This window comes from Pagrus pagrus, assembly GCF_965226575.1.
Source record: "Pagrus pagrus genome assembly, contig: HAP1_SCAFFOLD_31, whole genome shotgun sequence".
In the NCBI taxonomy this organism is placed as follows: domain Eukaryota; kingdom Metazoa; phylum Chordata; class Actinopteri; order Spariformes; family Sparidae; genus Pagrus; species Pagrus pagrus.
Window position 1 is genome coordinate 141,154 of NW_028175432.1, and position 22,208 is coordinate 163,361.

The 22,208-nt window shown below is 45.5% G+C and overlaps 1 protein-coding gene and 1 long non-coding RNA gene across 2 annotated transcripts in view; one reads left to right on the top strand and one right to left on the bottom strand.

Annotated features, from left to right (window-relative positions):
• On the bottom strand, positions 1-3,793 carry LOC311253673. The gene is made up of 3 exons (XR_014621782.1): positions 3,722-3,793; positions 2,139-2,282; positions 1-158 (listed from the first exon to the last, which is right to left on the bottom strand). It is a non-coding gene; the product is annotated as an uncharacterized lncRNA (long non-coding RNA).
• Positions 2,980-22,208, top strand: part of LOC311253672 (uncharacterized protein) — a 27,601-nt gene continuing 8,372 nt past the window's right edge. The window contains exon 1 of the mRNA XM_084384171.1: positions 2,980-2,992. The gene's annotated coding sequence lies outside the window, so the exon portion shown is untranslated. The remainder of the gene's footprint in view (positions 2,993-22,208) is intronic.

The following is a 22,208-nucleotide window of genomic DNA, read 5'->3' on the forward strand; positions in this document are numbered from 1 at the left end:
ACAGTAGAGAACTATTTTATTTTTTTAACATGTGCCACAAACAACAACACAACACAAACAAAACAAACATGAAGATGAACATGAAAATTCTGACTGCGGAACACTGTTGCGGAACACGCTCACTCATGGCCCCACCATTGTCTCCTCTTCATCTGGCCCTTTAAGAAATGCACAAAAGAACATATTTTGTTGACTCAGTAAAGCAGTACTGTGGTTACTGTATATGGTTGCAGTGCAAAACACAAAACCTTATCAGGAGACCAAACAAAAAAGGCCCTGTAAAGTGATATAAAGTTATACAATATTGTGTTCATCAAACACTCTGACAAACTTCACATTTAACCTGAAGTTACAGTAATAAAACATAATGTATATTTGAGTTTGTCTTCATGTTAAAGGGGAATAGTGCACAGCCATTTGATTTTTTGCTATTTTGCTAACCTTTCCTCAGCATTTGTTGGTTCACTGAAGCCAGCCATAATGCAATTAATGGAGCATATCATATACATGTTGCAATGTGTGTATTTGTGTGGTTCTATCCTTTCATAAAAAGATAATGGATACAGGGTGTTTTGGTGTGTCATGATGCTGCCAGCACGAGAGCTGGGATACTGGGTCGGAGGGTCTGATCTTACAAGGTTGGTTTTCAGCCAAGTGACGCTAGGTGGAAGGCAGAGAGCCTCCATTCTCCCTGGAACAAGCCAGCAACATTACTCTGGAGCTGTTTCATTAAAGCATAAGTAAGCGGAATGTTTGTGTTAATATAAGTCTTATATAGTTATATCTTCCGACAGCAATCACTTATATAGAGTGTTTGGTCCGAAACACGGGTCTGTCAGTCACCCTGCTCTGCTGTAAGCCGAGGAGAAACCTTCCTTGTATCCTACAACCTTTATCCAATGAGGAGAGAGAACGGCATAAAGGGGCGGTCCTCTCTGTGTGTGCAGCCAAGGGATGCACGCGCATGTGTTGACGTAGGGAAGAGGGCGGGGACTGCTAACTCCATCCGCTGACAGGAAGTTAGCCAAAACGACCGGATCGCTTACTTCTGCTTTAAGTAAAAAGTAGGTAAAAATCTTGAATATTTCCTCTTTAATGACTCTCCATGGGGACCCCCAAGATAGCTGTCAGTCTGGTGGTGCGTAATAGGTATCCACAAAACTGGACATTTACTGGACCAGAGGTCTGTGTGCTATGGCACGGTGCTCTGGCAGAACACTGGGGCCATACTCAGATCTAAAAGCCCTCACAAGAGGAGAGAGTTGGGATAAAAGTTGAGGTGAGGTCTCTCTGTCCTGGTTTATTCTTTATATATTATGCCAAGGTAAGTATTATATTCCATTGCAACATGGCTGAGGCTCTCAGTTGGAAGCAACTCCATCCTACATATTAAACCTATCACATATCAAGTCTGAGATGACAATGAGTCAGCTAGCCTCACTCACACAATCGCTGTGTAGTTACATCAGACCTGCCCACATGGTGGAGCTGAAGACCATGAATGCAGCAGTAAAGGGAAAAGTTTGAGGTTAGATAAGACCACATCTTAAGACTCAAAACTTCATCCACTCATGTTAACATTAGAAGTATGTTTTTGTGTTTGATAGGGGGTTCTTTCATTCCAGCTCAATTTAGCAGGGAGATGGCATGTAATATTAATATATTTAAAAATATATTTCAGCTGTTGCTTCATATTCATTAATTTATTTTGTAGATAGAATATTATACTAAAGTCAAATACAGTTTTCATTAAAGATGTGTTTCTAACTGAAATGTGATTTCCCTACTTTTCAGACCCATGTACTGGCTTTTAAGAAAGGCAATGGGTGACAATTCCAGTTACAGTTTACATTACTGTCCCACCACTGCCAAGTGAAATCTTTACATTTACAAGAAAATGGCTATGCTTGCTGCATGGTGGCTGAACAAGCTTCTAATTCCTAAGTGACCATAGCGGAAAAAATGGCAAAAATCACAACACTGCCTTTTTTAATTGTATTTGCTCATTTAGAATTGGGGAGATTTGTTCTGTACTTTGCGCTCGTTTTTTTTTTACATATGCTGACAGCTTCATCTTGATTTCTGCTGTAGAACAGTATCACACATATATTGCAAAATAGGTATTGTAGCTGACTTACGTGCGAGCTGTGTGGCACGCCTTTTCTCCTCTCTCTCTCTCCTCCCACCATCCCTGTCTCCAGCGAGATGAAGCCACCTTTTTATATAAGCCTCCACCTCCTGGTCTGTTGCAGTGGCCGTCAATTGATTGTTTCTGACCGTTCCTAAAAATTGAGAAAACTGTAAAGCTTTGGATAGATTGCACACAATGGTGAGAAATGGCTAACTGCATGACATGCTATATCCTGCCCATAGTTGGGCAGCAATGAATGTAGTTTGAAAACAGTCTAGCCATGACCAGCCAATTACTAAAATTGTAGGAGGAAAACTCTCGCCTTCAGCTGACGAACTGATTGCAGACTGGTGCATCTTAGAGCAGGGGGCAGATAAATAGCTGGAGAAGATGGTGAAGCACATAGTTTTAGATATTTTTATTATGGTGCAGGTTGCTGACATTTCGGCACAGAGTATGTCTTCTTCAAAGCAAACAGAGCAATTTAAGAATGGCAGCTTTAAACTGGTGCCTTATAAAATGTGATTGGGTGTATATGTTGTTGTATTATAAGTATTTTATAACGAGTATTAGACTATCAGCATTTTTAATTAATTGTATTACTTAAAGCTATGGTCTAAGGTCTGAAAGACGATGAGAAGCCGCCATTAGCAGCACCGTGGAGAGCTCCAGAGCTGGAGGGAGACTCGTCGCTCTGGGCGACCCAGCACAGGGTGCTGTATGTGGGGGAGAGGAGTAGGAAGACCGGGGCCTGTAGCTCCGCGGCGCCGTAGTTCGCAGAGCGACCCCGCTCAGGTTGCCGCTGCGGCTAGAAGCGGCTGTGTGTTGGGGAGAGGATCAGGGAGACTCGACGCGGCACCGGTACCAGTAATAACGGCAGCAACACATTCTGTGCTTCTGTACTGTGCTTCTCTGAATCCTAGTGGGGCTTTCAGCGGCATGTGTTTAAACATGTACCCTCTGACTGTTATAATCATATGGATGCTGTTATAATGTGTTGTGATTGAGATCCTGACCCACCAAACAGCCTGGAAAGTGACAAAGTTACGTTTTTCGTACAAAATTACATAATCACCATCAGTAAACAGGACGCTGTCTGACTATTTCACTCGCGGGGAGGGATGCTGTTTTCTGGAGGGAAAGTTCACTGCCACAGAGATTTATTTTTCTTGTCTCACACAGAGTCGTTGAACATGGGTCGGCATGTTCTCTGACCACTTTGCCACCACTTCTCAACTGCCTGCTCTGCATTATAGTCCTCAACCTCAGGGAAATGCAATGATATACGGAGGAGGGAATTGAGCATTTTGTTTGAGAGTGAGCGTTTGACATTTTTTTTTTCACTGTCCCGTAATTGTCCCGGACAAAATATAAGTGTGTCCCAGCAGGAATTTTTATGGTCCCCGCCGGGACATCGTTAATTTCGAGCCCTGCTGCCTGGTCATATTAACCTTGTATAAAAACTGAATGTTAACTAGCTTACATTTTTCGCAGCACTGGCAACCTGACAAAACAATGTGAAGTTCCAACAATAAGAGCTGAATGTTTCCCACAGAAATTCATTCATTTATTTTTCGTTCAGGGACTCACCTCACCGTGACTTCTCTCCTCGATCTCCGGCTCGCGCACTTTTTGCTCCCTTGCTCCCTTTCGTCAATTCGAATATGATGCATTCAAAAGACTCGTAATTTGGAAAACTCCAACTTAAAGCGGAAAAAAACATAACGGAAAGTAGAGTTTGAATAAAGATACGATCCTTACAGACTTAATAGCGTTGACTTAATAAAAAAAAAAACACTGTCACTGTGGGTGATATGTTCAGGTAAATGTAGGTCAATACATTTTCCAATGTCGACCTGCCAGTCATTTTCTATGTGACACAGAGAGCAGGTGGGAGCGGTTTCTGTTCACAAATGAACTGTCACTCTTGGCCTAGGCTATGCTCTTATTGGCACACTCGGTCAAGGAATGTACAGTATGTTGTGAATTTAATGAATTGAATTGAATTTATTTATTTAAAACAGGGACAATGCACAAAAAAACATTAATCTTGTAAGACAAGAAGAGATGCTTTGAGCCAGGTTATAGTTCCGCCTGTAGTCCCTGGGCAGGTAAAGTTAAAGCAGATACAGTATTAAAATCATTGAAATATGAGTGACATGATGACCATAATATTTTAAAAATAGACAGAATACACTAGTAAAAGCAGGGAACAAGAGCACCAAATCATGAAGTGCACAACAGCACATACTCTCTTACTCTTATCACACATTCAAACAGATAACAGTCCAACTATCCTCCTCTAATAACCACATTCATACACATATTAATAACCAGACACGTATACACACATGTAACTCAACAATGTGTGCAAACTCGCTTCCTCAGTAACCAGCGCTTTGACAAGCATGAGAACATGTAGGGATTTGTACATACACTGAAAAAAGGAACATGTTGGATTAACTTAATTCAATGGTGGACATTGGTTGCACACAGATGTTTTGCTTTGGCAGCAACTTAAACAATTGAGTTAAATTAACACAAGTTATTCATGTTCAATAAACCTGTATATTTTGTGTTGATACAGTGTGATTAAAACATGTTTTGATAAAGTAATTTGAGCTCTTGGAACATTTAAATCCTTCACAATTTCATCACTTCATTTCAACACTATTCAATAACTTTTACTCCAATACTATTTGGTAGCGTAAATACTACACGTTATTTTCATTTTACATGTTCGTATTATAGTCTAGTGTCAATTACACAATTTTACAATGGAGGCCTAAAAACAGATTGTTTGTATTGTTCTCTGAAGATGGTTGCCTGTACCACTAGTAACCTTTCAAAATAAAATGTCTAATTTCACTGCAGTGACAGTAGGTAAAGAATTGAACTGACATTACTGTTCTACTGTAATACAAATCAACAGTGAACAAGTAATGTCAGTTTTTCAGTGTTTTACCGACTCAGCCACAGAATGGAAATTAGACCTTTTCTTTTGAAAAGGCTACAGGCAACCATCTTCGAAGAGAACAATACAAACATTATGTTCAAGGTCTCTATTGTCAAGATTAAATTAAATAACAATTGTAACTGTAAACAATTCGATTCAACTATAGAACTGATTTGAAATGCAAAAACGTTAGTTGCCATTGCCATTTCAACAATCATTTATTTTAATGCCTAATACCTTTCTATTAACTCTCTTAATCATTGACATTACCCATTTTTACCCCAATTAAAAACAGAAATGAACAGTTGCATGTCAAAGCCTTTATTCAAGAGCCATAGGATAAACAGCAATGACTGACCTCATTGTGACATCTTGGTTCAAAACAGAACAGTATCTTAGAAGTATTTAAAATTCCTTACTACAACTGAAACATCCCATGCTGTTGCTGATTGTTCACCTGGAAATTCAACCTCCAAAATGCAGGAGAGCAAGTGTGAGCTTTAATTGTCCTCCTACCTGGAGCTAACCGCCTCACGTGCACAACAACAGTGAGCTCTCCTTACTGGAACAGTTTTGTCTTTAAGCTTTGGGCTTTCCTCGAGAGTTGAGCCACATCCAACTCCATTACCACCTTTTGAATCACTTCAAAAGTATAGCGGAGCTGTGACGGATACCTCATGTTCAAAGAGTAAAAAAGTCCAAGGCTGTTGCAAGGGCTACATTATCCAGATCTTGAAGAACCACCACACCCTCGATGATGATGCCAACATCAGAAAAGTCATTGCCTGGCGTCTCTCTGGTGACATATTCCCACTGTCGTTTTCTCAATGGCACTCAGTGCAGTGGCCTCAGTCATGTCCTGGTTAAAGATAAAACATTTCTTGAAGCTTTTTAAAAATAAATAAATAAAATAAAAAAATTGATGCTTTTGAATGCAGCAATTCTAATGCAATAGTTTATTTAAACCCATGTAAGCAGCATAGCAGATTACTACAGCCAAAGATTGCCCTGCCATGCTGCCATTCATGGTCAATTTCTGAGAGAAAAAATAAAATACAGACATAACAAATTCCAGATCAAATGAAGAAGAGCCTTCAAGCTAATGTAAAGACTGAATTCTCGTCCTCATTTCTTCTGGAAGTTGTTTTCATGTTCCTGGATGATTTTTTATTATTAACCTTGATTTACTCCAGGGCTGTATCCCAGTCCCAATTCTGCCCTTGTCAGATGAGGGTCAGTGCAGTGTAAGAAGATGGTGGATTTTTCCTTCTTTCACTAGATTCACAAATTTGAAGTGTTTTCACACTAGTGTAATCCCTAATGTAAGAGAAACAATATTTTTTCACTCTGTGGCAGAGGGGTCAATATAGGTGGTTTTTCACTTTCATAATGGGGGATTATGGAGAAAAAATGGACTGTTTGGACCATTTGTTTTTAATCTCAGCACTGGAATCACTTTGCCAAGGTGATAAAGATGGCAAATGGACCTAAACGGTCCAAGTAGGATCACAGGGTTAACTGAATACGTTTGGAAATGTAGCAAAGCCACAATCTACTCACAAAACACCCACCATGTACTCCTGCACCAAGACGTCGGGATTCTCATTCAGATAGATGCAGAGTCCTTTAATGAGGGACTCCCTTCCGGCATCAATGTCATCCTTAAGAATTATAACAAAGACAATAGAGATATTTGAACTCAAATTTTCAGTAGCACAGAAGAAAGTGATCAAAGACAAAAACTCTGACTTTTTTAAACAGTCAGCATGTGACACCAGTATCTAAAAACCAACAGTAAAACTACCTGTTTGGACCTGACCTTTATGGACTGGACGTTATATAATCTCCGGAGATGATATAAAAAAAGATACATTTCTCATAGTGCAGTGCAGTGACAGTGAATGCATGATAAAAATGACTGGGTCCTTTCAGTGGAATCAGTACTCACAGGTTCTCACATGAACACCATATCTATGACACAACTAGTCAGGGCATCATTTTTTAAATTACCTCCATTGCATCAAAAAGAGCTGGCCATCTCTCTTGTACATTGCTGATCATGGGAGCATCACAAAAAAAACATAAAAGCTGCTGCCAAACTGTGCTCGATTACATCTGGGTGGTCATTTAGAACACCAGTACTGCTACCTGGTTGAGCATCCTCACCAATGTCATCATCAGACGTATTTGAAGCAGATTCTGGGGAAGCGAGGGTGGCTGATACTACAATTCCTGGTTTAAAATCTTTTAGTGAAAAAGACCTGTGTTTTCTGCTCTTGTGGGATTTAAAAGATCCTAAGATGTTTGTTTGAAATTTGCAATCCAAGAACATGCACGTTACAACCTCATTTATCTTCAAATGTGCATTAACGTGAGTCCAGTAATCCCTCTCAGACACAAGATCCTTACAAGGACACAAATGGCAACTAAATGTACATTTCTCTGACTGATGACGACTAGTTTTAATAACATCTATTCAAATGAATTAACAATGCATTCCACGTTCTAAAAGTGCATGGGCAGCTTGCATGCACACATGGAATACGATTGTTATTCCCATAATGTCTATGTCTGACTCGATAGTACTTCAGAATATGGGACCTACTTGGAAAAACTGAAGGGCAGGTCTTGCATTGCCACATTCACTCTGTCACTGGAACACTTCTAGCACCATTCACTGTGGAAGTAAAAACAAAGAAGGATTAAAGGTAGGGTTGGAGATCCTGGAAAAACAGTTTGAGCAGGACACATTTTAAAAATACACAGACAAAAGTCCAAGCCTAAATTAAGGCTTTAGCTAAATTAATTACATTAATCACCTGTCTGACAATATATACAGGTAAAAGTTGAACCTATGACAGAGTTGTCGTATAAGATACCACAGATGTATTAATGAGGTGGCCAGTGTCTGTGTATGCATGTGCTGAGGGATTCATTAAAATCTGTAATGCATTAACTACTACTAATTACTACTAATTACGGTAATAATAAGAGCAAATACAACATCCTGGTCTCACCACAAAAACTTGAGCCCATGATCCATCAGCTGACTCCAGGTGATATGCAGACTTGAGTTTGCATTATGAGGCATTATCTAGGCATTATGAAAACTGTATTTTAATAAACATACATTAGATGTACTCTCACCGGCAACTTTATTTAGGTACACTGCATAAACCATTGTAAAATATCAAATAATTAATGTGATTCTTCTCTGATGAGAACAGAGACTAATCATGTTCCATGTTCAAACACTGGGCTGACTGTGCAAAGCCAGCAGCTTGTATCCAAGAAAAAGTTAAGTTGCCATTATGAACATTAGGCAGTGGCAGGCCATGGCTACGTGATTATTGCTACCACTGCTCAGACAGAGCAGACGCACACCAGTTAATGTGTCCTTTTTTGTTTGAATTTCCTCTCCTTCTGCTCATGTTGTCATTACACGGTGTTTGGGGGGAGGGGGGTCGCTAACTTAATGCCGCTGATGACATTAGCTTTGTCATCAGCGGTGTTAGCTAGTGTGTTAGCTAGTTAACACAATGTAACTGAACAGTCAGTTGGCAAACCAATTCAAACAGAAGACTAAGGAGCGCCGCAAAGTTAAGTTGAATGTAACATGGACGGCTCCCGCTCAAAAAACAAATTCAAATAAAACATAGTGATAAAATAGCGCGAGCAAATAAGCTCATGGGACTTTACCGAACTCACTTAGTTCAACGTTAACGTTACGTAGTGACTCTCAAGACATTAAACTACATTTGGCTGAGATTTCGACAATATTTAATCAGAAAATCCAGACTTACCGACCGAATCGTGGCGTGGCGTGGCGGACCGTACGGCGAGCTCTTGGACGTGACTGTAAAGTGCGCAAGACGAAATCGCGTGCGGTATCGCGATAATTAACATCGCTACTTTATTGACTCACTTCATCCCAACATGATCTGAACAAATTAATGTACCCTCTCTGCATATTATGTAGTTTCTACACTATATAGTTACGTTTAACTTTAAAACATGAGGCAATTGTGTTCAATACACCCAAGATGCTGACATAAATCCAAGAGTTGGCCAGTCTCCTTTTTTCAGTGTAGAATAAGTTCTGGAAGGACATTCCATTGGCCACACATGAAAATGCATATACTCAAATCAGAGAAAACACAGAATTGTTGGTCAATATATATATATTTTTATAAATTAACTTTCATCAACAAACAACAAATTCATCACAGTCAGCATATTATTTATACTGACAGATAATATTGCACTAAGAGAAGAACAAGTTAAACTTGACTATGCCTACTGTATGTAATTCCTGCTGGTATCAGACGGATAACAACTCTCAGAATTCACCATCCGCTTGTTGTGTTAACTTTTTTCTCTCAGATTTTTATGAACGGTTTTGTTTCTCTTTGTATCATGGGTGCAACATCCGGGCTTGCCATGGGGATGTGTTGTTCATGATAGACATTAGCTTGGATAAAATTCTCACCTCCATAGTGGAGAACACAATTAAGGCAGTTCAGGCCTAAAAGTCTTCAGTCCTCTAACTGCTTCAAGCTCCAGCAAAGAAGCTGGACGGGGGCTCCATTAGTGGCGAGCTTCTTCCAGAATGAGTGAAGGATCAATATTGCAGGTCGTTCATGCTGCAACATTGCCAATCATGCCCATCATGGAACATTTCCACCGAAAAAGGAATATCTACTTGCACTTTGCACTTTGGATTCCTTGTTTTTTCCCCTGTCCGAGACTTAGGCTCGTTGACTCTTTTGTTGCTACTTTATTTCTGTTTGACTTTGATTACCTGTTTATTTACCTCTTTCTAAAATAATAAACTGTTCCATTTGAGTCTGCATTTGGGTCCTGTTATCCCCTATACCCTGAATAGTGGACAGCGGTTCAATGAGAGAAGCAAACTAACTTAACTTAACTTGTCTTGTCTTTTCTTGTCCTGGCACATTTGTACTTCACAAAGTATGGACCCCACAATGTTACTGAACCATATGTGGGCCACTTTAGGCTCACATCCAGATTAGTCGATGCTAACTTGCCGTCTTTCGGCCAAAAATGGCCCAAATGTGTTTCAACAAAGGTGGGCCACCTGTGTGGAACCACATGTGGGCCACTTTAGGCTCACATCCAGATTAGTCGATGCTAACTTGTCGTCTTTCAGCCAAAACTGGCCCAAATGTGTTTCAATAAAGGTGGGCCACGTGTGTGGAGCCATAAGTGGGCCACTTTAGGCTCACATCCAGATTAGTCGATGCTTACTTACCGTCTTTCGGCCAAAACTGGCCCAATTGTGTTTCAACAAAGGTGGGCCACATGCGTTTTCTCATAAGTGGGCCACATAGGCTCACATCCAGATTAGTCGATGCTAATTTGCTGTCTTTCGGCCAAAACTGGCCCAATTGTGTTTCAGCAAAGGTGGGCCACTTGCGTTTTGTCATATGTGGGCCACTTTAGGCTCACATCCAGATTAGTCGATGCTAATTTGCCGTCTTTCGGCCAAAACTGGCCCAAATGTGTTTCAACAAAGGTGGGCCACGTGTGCTAAACCATATGTGGGCCACTTTAGGCTCACATCTAGATTAGTCGATGCTAATTTGCCGTCTTTCGGCCAAAACTGGCCCAAATGTGTTTCAACAAAGGTGGGCCACTTGTGTTTTCTCATATGTGGGCCACTTTAGGCTCACATCCAGATTAGTCGATGCTAATTTGCCGTCTTTCGGCCAAAACTGGCCCAAATGTGTTTCAACAAAGGTGGGCCACGTGTGCTAAACCACATGTGGGCCACTTTAGGCTCACATCCAGATTAGTCGATGCTTACTTGCCGTCTTTCGGCCAAAACTGGCCCAATTGTGTTTCAGCAAAGGTGGGCCACTTGTATTTTCTCATATGTTGGCCACTTTAGGCTCACATCCAGATTAGTCGATGCTAATTTGCCGTCTTTTGCCCAAAACTGGCCCAAATGTGTTTCAGCAAAGGTGGGCCACGTGTGCTGAACCATATGTGGCCCAGCCTTGGTTCACTTAAGGAATAACCATTCCCTACTCTGCCACGTATTTGCCAAAGATGGGCCATATCTGTTTTGTGATATAAGGGCCGAATGTAGCATTTACCACATGGGCCAGTTTAGGCTCACATCTGTTTTGTGCGGGCCAGAAGAATGCCTACAGTGCCGGATTGTTGCCTGAAGTGGCCCACATCCGTATGCTATCTGGGAAAGCACAAAACTAACAGAACCCCTTTAAATCTAACCCCAGTACTGTGGCACTAATAACCCCTCATATAGCTGTGCCACTTTTCCCACAGAACACATACATTAACAATATTTCAAAACAATTAACACACATAGTTTAGTCCATGGTCACCTGACCCATGGAAGCGCGCCACAGTGCGCTACTTATGACGTGGCCCGGAACTGCCTCGGTTCGGCCCGTGAACCCGAGACAGACCTCTGCAGCAACAGCAGGTGAGCGTGTGTGTAGGTGTGTGTGTGTGTGTGTGTGTGTGTGTGTACGTGTCGCGTAGGCGCCGAGTGTGCACCCTCGACGACCCACGGAGGGGAGAACAGAGTTCAGGGTAAAAAGTTTATGTCACTGCTGGACCGCGAGATGCGGCCGGCGGGGAAACAGGTGATAAGGAGCTTGGCTCCGCCGGAACAATGAGGGCGCAGCGCGCCCCACCGGCACTCTCTGACAGAGAGAGCGCGCCGGTCAGGAAATGACGGGCGTTCAACAGCGCTCCGCCACATTATCCCCCTCCTCCCCGAGGTTGACGATGTGCGGCAACCTGGAGAGATAGTCTGCCACAACATTGGTCTTGCCCGCTCGGTGTCGGATCTGGAACTGGAACGGCTGGAGAGAGAGGTACCAGCGGGTGAGACGACTGTTGTGGTCTTTCATGGAGTTAATCCAGGTCAGAGCCCTGTGATCAGTCTCTAAGTCAAACTCTCTCCCCAGCAGGTAGTACCTCAAACTCTCCAGGGCCCATTTGATGGCCAGGCCCTCCTTCTCCACAGTGGAGTACCTGGTCTCCCGTGGCAGCAGCTTCCGGCTCAGGTACAGCACCGGTCGCTCGTCACCAGGCTCACCTTGGGCCAGGACTGCCCCCAGTCCCACCGCTGAGGCATCGGTCTGAACCAGGAACCGCTGGCTGAAGTCAGGGCTCCTCAGAACTGGCGAAGAGCACAAACAGGCCTTGAGAGCTTGGAACGCCGCCTCGCAGTCCTCGTTCCAGATGACCGGGTTCCTCTGGTCCTTCGCCGTCAGTGCTGTCAGAGGTGCTGCGAGGGTGGCGAACTGTGGGACGAACCTCCTGTACCAGCCGGCCAAGCCCAAGAAGGACCTCACCTCCTTCTTCGTGCGAGGGCGTGGGCAGCTACGGATGGCCTCGACCTTGTCCACCTGTGGTCGGACCTCCCCTCGTCCAAGCCGGTACCCCAAGTACTTCGCCTCCTCCCAGGCCCATTGACACTTGGCTGGATTCAGCGTCAGGCCTGCCTGCTGGATCTGGCCCAGGACTCGCTCCAGATCATGCAGGTGCTGCTCCCAGGTGGCACTGAAGATGACCACGTCATCGAGGTAGGTAGCACTGCAGTCCTCACACCTCCGCAGGACACGGTCCATCAGCCTCTGGAAAGTTGCTGGTGCTCCATGTAGGCCGAAGGGCATCACCGTGAACTGGAAGAGGCCAGCAGGTGTCTGGAACGCTGTGCAGGGACGACTGGACGCTTCCAGGGGTACCTGCCAGTACCCTTTACAGAGGTCCAGGGTGGTGATGAACCTAGCCCGACCAATCCTCTCCAGCAGGTCGTCGATCCGGGGCATCGGGTAGGCGTCGAACTCTGACATGGCGTTGACCTTCCTGAAGTCCATGCAGATGTGCAGGGAACCGTCCTTCTTCCCCACAATGACCACCGGGCTACACCACTCAGACTGCGACGGCTCGATCACCCCCAAGCGCTGCATCTCCTCCACCTCCTTCTGAAGTTTGGCCACCAGGTGCTGGGGCACCCGGTAGGCCCTCTGACGAACCGGCCCCTTGTCTTTCAGCCGGACCACATGCTCCACGAGGTCAGTCTTCCCCGGGTTGGCCGCGAAGAGCTTGGCGACCCGCTGGAACACCTGGCACAGCTGGCTGGACTGGGCGGCAGAGAGGTGCCCGAGAGCAGGCTCCGCAGACTGGCTCAGGTCGGCGAGGGTAGACTCCTCCTCCCCCGCGCTGTCCACCGCCGTCACCAGCAGAGACGCCACGGGAACCCGAGCCTCCCTCCACTCCTTCAGCAGGTTGACGTGGTAAACCTGCTTTGCCCTTTTCTTGTCCGGGTGGTGGATCTCGTAGGTCACCGGGCCCATCTTCCTGAGGACGGTGTACGGGCCCTGCCATTTGGCCAGCAGCTTGCTGTTGGAGGATGGCAGGAGGAGTAGGACCTTCTGGCCAGGCTGGAACTCTCTGTGCCTGGCCTGTCAGTCGTACCACGCCTTCTGGGTCTGCTTGGCCTCACGAAGGTTGACCTCGGCCTCGTCTCGGTACCTTGCCAACCGGTCCCTCATCTCCAGCACGAACTGGACCACACCACGGTCACTGGTGCCGGTTGCGGGAGACTCCCAGGTCTTCCGCAGCAGATCCAATGGCCCCTGTACCTCCCAGCCATACAGAAGCTCAAACGGGGAAAACCCTGTGGACGCTTGGGGAACCTCCCGGTAGGCGAAAAGCAGGTAGGGCAGCCACTGGTCCCAGTCTCTCCCAGTGTCGGCCACAAACTTCTGCAGCATCTTCTTCAGGGTCTGAATGAAGCGCTCTACCAGGCCGTCCGTCTGAGGGTGGTACGGGGTGGTCTTGATCGCCGAAATCCCCAGTGCCGACGGAAGAGCTGCAGGAGTCTGGAGGTGAAGTTGGTCCCCTGGTCTGTGATGATCTCGTCCGGTACACCAACCCTGGAAAACAACTGAACAAGACAACGCAGAACAGCAGGAGCAGTGACCGTGCGCAGGGGGAAAGCCTCTGGGAACCGTGTTGCGTAGTCACAGAGCACCAGGATGTACTGGTGCCCCCCACTGCTCTTCACCAATGGGCCCACAATGTCCATGGCCACACGCCTAAACGGAGTGGAGATCATGGGCAGGGGTTGTAGGTAGGCTCGGTCGGACTGGCAGACATAGCAAGTTTTCTGACAGGTGGGACAGGTTTTGCAGAAGGTTTGCACATCAACATACATGGAAGGCCAATAGAACCTGGGGGATATGCGCAAATAGGTTTTGTTGCGGCCAAGATGACCTGCCCAAGGCAAGGTGTGTGCCAGGTGCATTATCATCGGCCGGCATGACACAGGAACCACAAGGCGTTTGACCCCCTCCGCCACTGCATACAAAACATCACTGTCAACAACAAAACATTCTTTCTCCCCTTTTGACATATCCAGCCCCCCAACCACCTTGGCGAACAAGGACTTCAGAGTCCCATCCTCCCTTTGCAGGGCCCCAATGTCCTCTGGCACCTCCCACATGCCCTTTGCCAGTCCCTTTGCACAGTCCGGCTCCCGGGACTTCAGCCCCTTTTCAAACCGCCGCTGGCGGCGAGACTTCCTGGGCCCCTTCATGGGCCCCTCAAACAAACTGCTGTCCAGGGTTGAAAAGAGTTCTGGATCGGGCCCCTTTTTCGGCCCTGGGTCGGCTGTCACCCCCGCCCTGGCCTGGGTGCGGGTGATCACATAACCGGACAAACCCTTCCCCAGGTCACTGTCTTTGGGGCCGGCCTCCAGCAGCACGTCCAGCAGCACAGGTAAGTCCCACCCCAGGATAGCAGCAACAGGTAACCTTTCCACCACCCCGACCGTCAGCAGGTAAGGTTGCTCATCCACCACCACCGTCACCTCAGCTGTGGGGTAGGAATGGCTGTCCCCGTGCACACACAAAATGTCTTCCTGTCTGCTATAATCCACCACGCCCGTTGGCACCAACTCCCTTCGGACCAGCGTCAGGAAGCTCCCCGAGTCAACCAGAGCAGTCACAGACTCACCATTAATGGTAACGTCCTTAAAACGCTGTTGCCCTCCCCCAGCACTTGCAACCTCAGCCCGAGGAGTGTAGCATGCCCCGCTAAGCTTAGCTTTTCTGATGGGGCACAACGAAGCCTTGTGCCCTGCTTGCTGGCAGTAGAAACAGATGAACTCCTTACCGGGGCTGCGCTGGCGAGGTGTGGGCCGGGATTCTCCAGGCGGATGCTGGCTGGCTCTGGCTGCTGGTCTGGGCTGCGACGAAACCTGGCGACTGGGACCACCGTGATAAGCAGGCGGGCCTCCCCTCCGTGCGTTGAGGTACTGCAGCGCTAGCTTGCCTGCAGCTAACCCATCCGTTGGCTTGTGCTCCTTCACCCAGGTGCGGATGTCTGTTGGGAAGACTCGCAGCAGCTGCTCCAAGATGACCTGCTCACCGATCTGCTCCTTGGTATGCTGCTCTGGCCGAATCCATCGACGGTAGAGACCCTTTAAGCGGTGGTAAGTTTCTGTTGGGTTCTCTCCCGGTGGAACTGCCATGGCCCGGAACTGCTGGCGATACGTCTCCGGTGAGATGTCAAACTTGGTCAGGAGTGCCGCCTTCAGGTCCGGGTATGAATGAGCCCTCTCCTCGTCCATAGCGGTGTACGCCTCTAGCGCCTTCCCAGTGAGTAGCGGCACCAGGCGACACGCCCACTCACCATCTGGCCAACCACACGTTCTGGCAATCCGCTCGAAGCGAAGCAGGTAATTTCCAATGTCCTCCCCAGCCAGGTACTGGGGAATCTTGGGGTCACCAAAGGGTCTGCTCTCCGGCCTCGGAGGTTCTGTCCCACTGCTCACCCCAAACCTTGCCGCCCTTAAGGGTGAACTGCGGCGCGGTGCAGCAGGTGTAGGTAAGTCCATTCTAAGGCTCATCAGCGACCTCTCAGATGGTGATAGGGACCCAGGTGCAGGGACAGGTGCTACCGGCCTCGGCCCTGCCACTGCCTGATCCAGTTGCGGGGCTGGCCACGAAGCCTGGAGTCCCCTGAGCTCTGCCAGGAACCCCTCCTCTCTTCTCTGCTGTCCCTCCAGGAAGGTCCTCATGACCGCCACCAGCTCCTCTCCTGGACTTGGAGCTCCAGGGCCGGCCTGCCGGACTGGGGCCGCCGCACCCCCTTCGTCCTCCTCGGCTGTGGACCAGGCTCCCTCCTCGCCATCTTTGTCCTGCACTGGTTCCTCCTTTTGTGAGCGCAACCCAGTACCCGTCTTCCTGTGTACCGGATGCGCCCTCGTCGACTGGCCATCCCACTTCTGACACCAAATGTCGGGGTTCGATACTTTGAAACGCTGGTTTGGAAAGATGATGGCCCAGTCGGCAAACTTTAGTTTGGTGATTTTCTTTTTATTACACCAAAAACCCAAAGACAAAAATACCCACAGGTGGCAAAGCAACAAAAAAAACGCAGGAATATTTACAATATGACAGAGTAAAAAAAATATTTACAAGGAACAGGCAGCAACTGTTATCCACATGCCACTCAGCCGAATCCTTCCTTCAAGTGAGCCGAGCTCTCTTTAAAAACCCCCTTGGCCCCTCCCCCGGGCAAACCAATTAACAAAACACGGGTTAAGAAACATAAACTGGGAAACAAAGCACAAAACTAACAGAACCCCTTTAAATATAACCCCAGTACTGTGGCACTAATAACCCCTCATATGGCTGTGCCACTTTTCCCACAGAACACATACATTAACAATATTTCAAAACAATTAACACACATAGTTTAGTCCATGGTCGCCTGACCCATGGAAGCACGCCACAGTGCGCTACTTATGACGTGGCCCGGAACTGCCTCGGTTCGGCCCGTGAACCCGAGACAGACCTCCGCAGCAACAGCAGGTGAGCATGTGTGTAGGTGTGTGTGTGTGTGTGTGTGTGTGTACGTGTCGCGTAGGCGCCGAGTGTGCACCCTCGACAACCCACGGAGGGGAGAACAGAGTTCAGGGTAAAAAGTTTATGTCACTGCTGGACCGCGACATGTGGCCGGCGGGGAAACAGGTGATAAGGAGCTTGGCTCTGCCGGAACAATGAGGCGCCCCACCGGCACTCTCTGAGAGAGAGAGCGCGCCGGTCAGGAAATGACGGGCGTTCAACAGCGCTCCGCCACACAAATTCAACCAGTTCAGGCTAGAAAACCTGTTTGAAAGACCTTTTTTCAGTGAAATGCAGCTTAGGCGACTGTACAGTGCAAAAACAGGCTCCTCTTGCTCTGAAACGCTCATTTTTCACATAAGCCACTTTTCACCCTTAATGAATTAAATTCCAGGTAAAAACTCCTTTGCCATGAAGAAGATCCAAATTCAACCAGTTCAGGATAGAAAACCTGTTTGAAAGACCTTTTTTCAGTGAAATGCAGCTTAGGCTACTGTACAGCGCAAAAACAGGCTCCTCTCGCTCTGAAACGTCTATTTTTGACTTAAGCCAGTTTTCACCCTTAATGAATTAAATTCCAGGTAAAAACTCCTTTGCCATGAAGAAGATCCAAATTCAACCAGTTCAGGCTAGAAAACCTGTTTGAAAGACCTTTTTTCAGTGAAATGCAGCTTAGTGCAAAAACAGGCTCCTCTCGCTCTGAAACGCTCATTTTTGACATAAGCCACTTTTCAGTCTTAATGAATTAAATTCCAGGTAAAAACTCCTTTGCCATGAAGAAGATCCAAATTCAACCAGTTCAGGCTAGAAAACCTGTTTGAAAGACCTTTTTTCAGTGAAATGCAGCTTAGGCTACTGTACAGTGCAGAAACAGGCTCCTCTCGCTCTGAAATGCTCATTTTTGACATAAGCCAGTTTTCACCCTTAATGAATTAAATTCCAGGTAAAAACTCCTTTGCCATGAAGAAGATCCAAATTCAACCAGTTCAGGCTAGAAAACTTGTTTGAAAGACCTTTTTTCAGTGAAATGCAGCTTAGGCTACTGTACAGTGCAGAAACAGGCTCCTCTCGCTCTGAAATGGTCATTTTTGACATAAGCCAGTTTTCACCCTTAATGAATTAAATTCCAGGTAAAAACTCCTTTGCCATGAAGAAGATCCAAATTCAACCAGTTCAGGCTAGAAAACCTGTTTGAAAGACCTTTTTTAAGTGAAATGCAGCTTAGTGCAAAAACAGGCTCCTCTCGCTCTGAAACGCTCATTTTTCACATAAGCCACTTTTCAGTCTTAATGAATTAAATTCCAGGTAAAAACTCCTTTGCCATGAAGAAGATCCAAATTCAACCAGTTCAGGCTAGAAAACCTGTTTGAAAGACCTTTTTTCAGTGAAATGCAGCTTAGGCTACTGTACAGTGCAGAAACAGGCTCCTCTCGCTCTGAAATGCTCATTTTTGACATAAGCCAGTTTTCACCCTTAATGAATTAAATTCCAGGTAAAAACTCCTTTGCCATGAAGATGATCCAAATTCAACCAGTTCAGGCTAGAAAACCTGTTTGAAAGACCTTTTTTAAGTGAAATGCAGTTTAGTGCAAAAACAGGCTCCTCTCGCTCTGAAACGCTCATTTTTCACATAAGCCACTTTTCAGCCTTAGGCGACTGTACAGTGCAAAAACAGGCTCCTATCGCTCTGAAACGCTCATTTTTCACATAAGCCACTTTTCAGCGCAAAAACAGGCTCCTCTCGCTCTGAAACGCTCATTTTTGACATAAGCCACTTTTCAGTCTTAATGAATTAAATTCCAGGTAAAAACTCCTTTGCCATGAAGAAGATCCAAATTCAACCAGTTCAGGCTAGAAAACCTGTTTGAAAGACCTTTTTTCAGTGAAATGCAGCTTAGGCTACTGTACAGTGCAGAAACAGGCTCCTCTCGCTCTGAAATGCTAATTTTTGACATAAGCCAGTTTTCACCCTTAATGAATTAAATTCCAGGTAAAAACTCCTTTGCCATGAAGAAGATCCAAATTCAACCAGTTCAGGCTAGAAAACTTGTTTGAAAGACCTTTTTTCAGTGAAATGCAGCTTAGGCTACTGTACAGTGCAGAAACAGGCTCCTCTCGCTCTGAAATGCTCATTTTTGACATAAGCCAGTTTTCACCCTTAATGAATTAAATTCCAGGTAAAAACTCCTTTGCCATGAAGAAGATCCAAATTCAACCAGTTCAGGCTAGAAAACCTGTTTGAAAGACCTTTTTTAAGTGAAATGCAGTTTAGTGCAAAAACAGGCTCCTCTCGCTCTGAAACGCTCATTTTTCACATAACCCACTTTTCAGCCTTAGGCGACTGTACAGTGCAAAAACAGGCTCCTCTCGCTCTGAAACGCTCATTTTTCACATAAGCCACTTTTCAGCCTTAATGAATGAAATTCCAGGTAAAAACTCCTTTGCCATGAAGAAGATCCAAATTCAACCAGTTCAGGCTAGAAAACCTGTTTGAAAGACCGTTTTTCAGTGAAATGCAGCTTAGTGCAAAAACAGGCTCCTCTCGCTCTGAAACGCTCATTTTTGACATAAGCCACTTTTCAGTCTTAATGAATTTAATTCCAGGTAAAAACTCCTTTGCCATGAAGAAGATCCAAATTCAACCAGTTCAGGCTAGAAAACTTGTTTGAAAGACCTTTTTTCAGTGAAATGCAGCTTAGGCTACTGTACAGTGCAGAAACAGGCTCCTCTCGCTCTGAAATGCTCATTTTTGACATAAGTCAGTTTTCACCCTTAATCTATTAAATTCCAGGTAAAAACTCCTTTGCCATGAAGAAGATCCAAATTCAACCTGTTCAGGCTAGAAAACTTCTTTGAAAGACCTTTTTTCAGTGAAATGCAGCTTAGACAAAAATAGGCTCCTCTCGCTCTGAAAGGCTCATTTTTGACATAAGCCAGTTTTCACCCTTAATGAATTAAATTCCAGGTAAAAACACGTTTGCCATGAAGAAGATCCAAATTCAACCAGTTCAGGATAGAAAACTTGTTTGAAAGACCTTTTTTCAGTGAAATGCAGCTTAGGCTACTGTACAGTGCAGAAACAGGCTCCTCTCGCTCTGAAATGCTCATTTTTGACATAAGCCACTTTTCACCCTTAATGAATTAAATTCCAGGTAAAAACTTGTTTGCTATGAAGACAAGGGCGCAATTTCCACTGGGGACAGGGGGGACATGTCCGCCCCACTTTTCAAAATCATGTTTTTGTCCCCCCCACTTTTTACACTTTGAAAACTAACAGTAGGCACAGGCTGTAATTGCAAAACAACAAGAAACCCTGCGTAAACTGACCGCTCGGAAGCCCCCCTCACACTACGTGCTCAATCAAAGACACAGACAGGACGCGGCACAGCAGCAAAAAGATGAAAAGGAGCCGACAGCTCAACTTAAAGTCCTTATTTGGAACGGGACTAAAAAGGAAGAAAGAAAATGTGGGTTGATTAGTCATTACTGGTATTTCTAACTTTACTCTATACACTATTGTAGCTAACGTTAGCTAACTAATATGTTAAACCAGGCGCTTAGCCATCTCTGTTTAAAACGTGTATGCAGCGCATTGATCACACAAGGAAGAGAGGAGGTGAAAAGAGACAACAACACCGTTACCTGTTGTATACTGGCCTCAGGCTGTACGATCGCTAAAACGCTGACGACCAGTGAGTAACGAGTTTGAAAGTAGCCTCTAACTTAATCAATCAATCAATCAATCACATTTTATTTGTATAGCACTTTACAATAGCCAGACGGTACCCAAAGTGCTTTACATCAAAAAAATAAAATAATACATAAAAGCAATACATAAAAAACACAGGAAAGTGCTACAGTGCTGCAAGAAAACACAAGAAAGTACTACTAGTGCTGCAGGGTGTTAAAGGCCCTCCAAAAGTGCATTAAGTAAAAAACAGGCAAAATAAGTACACCTAAGAGCAGGACTACCCTAGTCAGAGTTAAATGCCAATCTAAAAAAGTGTGTCTTCAGCTTCGATTTAAAAAGGCTGAGGTCAGTAGTGGTGCGAATGTCAGGGGGCAGTCTGTTCCACAGCCTGGGAGCTGTGACAGCAAAAGAACGATCGCTCCACTGTTTAAGTCTTGACCTTGGTACCTCTAACAGGAGCTGGCCGGAAGAACGGAGGGCCCTGCCATGATCGCGGACAGTTAAAATCTCTGACAGGTAGGAGGGAGCCAGGCCATTAATGGAGTAAAAAACAAACAATAAAAGTTTAAAATCAATTCTAAAACGAACTGGAAGCCAGTGGAGTGACGACAGCACAGGGGTAATGTGTTCACACCTGGACGTGCCTGTTAAAAATCGGGCAGCAGCGTTCTGAACAAGTTGGAGACGCGAGATTAAAGACTGGCTTCATGAACGCAGCTCAAACCAACCCGGTGCCTCAGCAGGATGACCAAGCCTTGATAAATACACCGGATCCGCGCATCCTCATGCATTTCAGCCGGGTCGCTACCGGAGCTAAATTAAAAAAATAAATAAAAATAAAAATAAAAGCGCTCCTTGCGGTGGAGCTGAGAACAGCGGAGTTTCCTCTACTACAGCTGAACAGCTGACATGTGGTCAAGACGTACAGACCTGTCACAGTCTCACGGTGCATTTCATAATTATAAACTTCAACCTCAGAGCTCTCTGTCCTCAGACTGTCCTCACCTGTCCTGAACATCACACAGGGACAACATGGAGCCATGGAGCTGCTTGTGTGATTGGTTACTGAGTTGAGTTGATTTGTGTCTGACTGTCAGTCTGTGACCAACACTGTCTATGGTGCTGAAAGCTCAAGCAGGTTGATGTCTGGCTGAGTCAGTAGCTACCATGTCTTTGGTACAACACAAACATTAAATGGACACAGACAGTCTACAATTAACATGGTAGCTACATGGCTTAGACATGGTAGCCACTGACTCAGACAGTGACCTGTGTGTGTGTGTGTGTCAGAGGGGGTGATCTGTGGCATTGTCTTCTGCAGAAATATTTAGTGTGACTAGCATGTTTAAATAATGGAATAAATGCAATGTTTAAATAACTATCACAAGGGCCCATCGAGAATGCTCCTCCCTCTCTGTGCTGAGACCCACGCTCCGCCACTGGCAGTATGGCTAATGACAAAATAGTAGGCTAGGGTTAAATAGAAATGGCATGATTTAAGCTCTACGCAGGCAG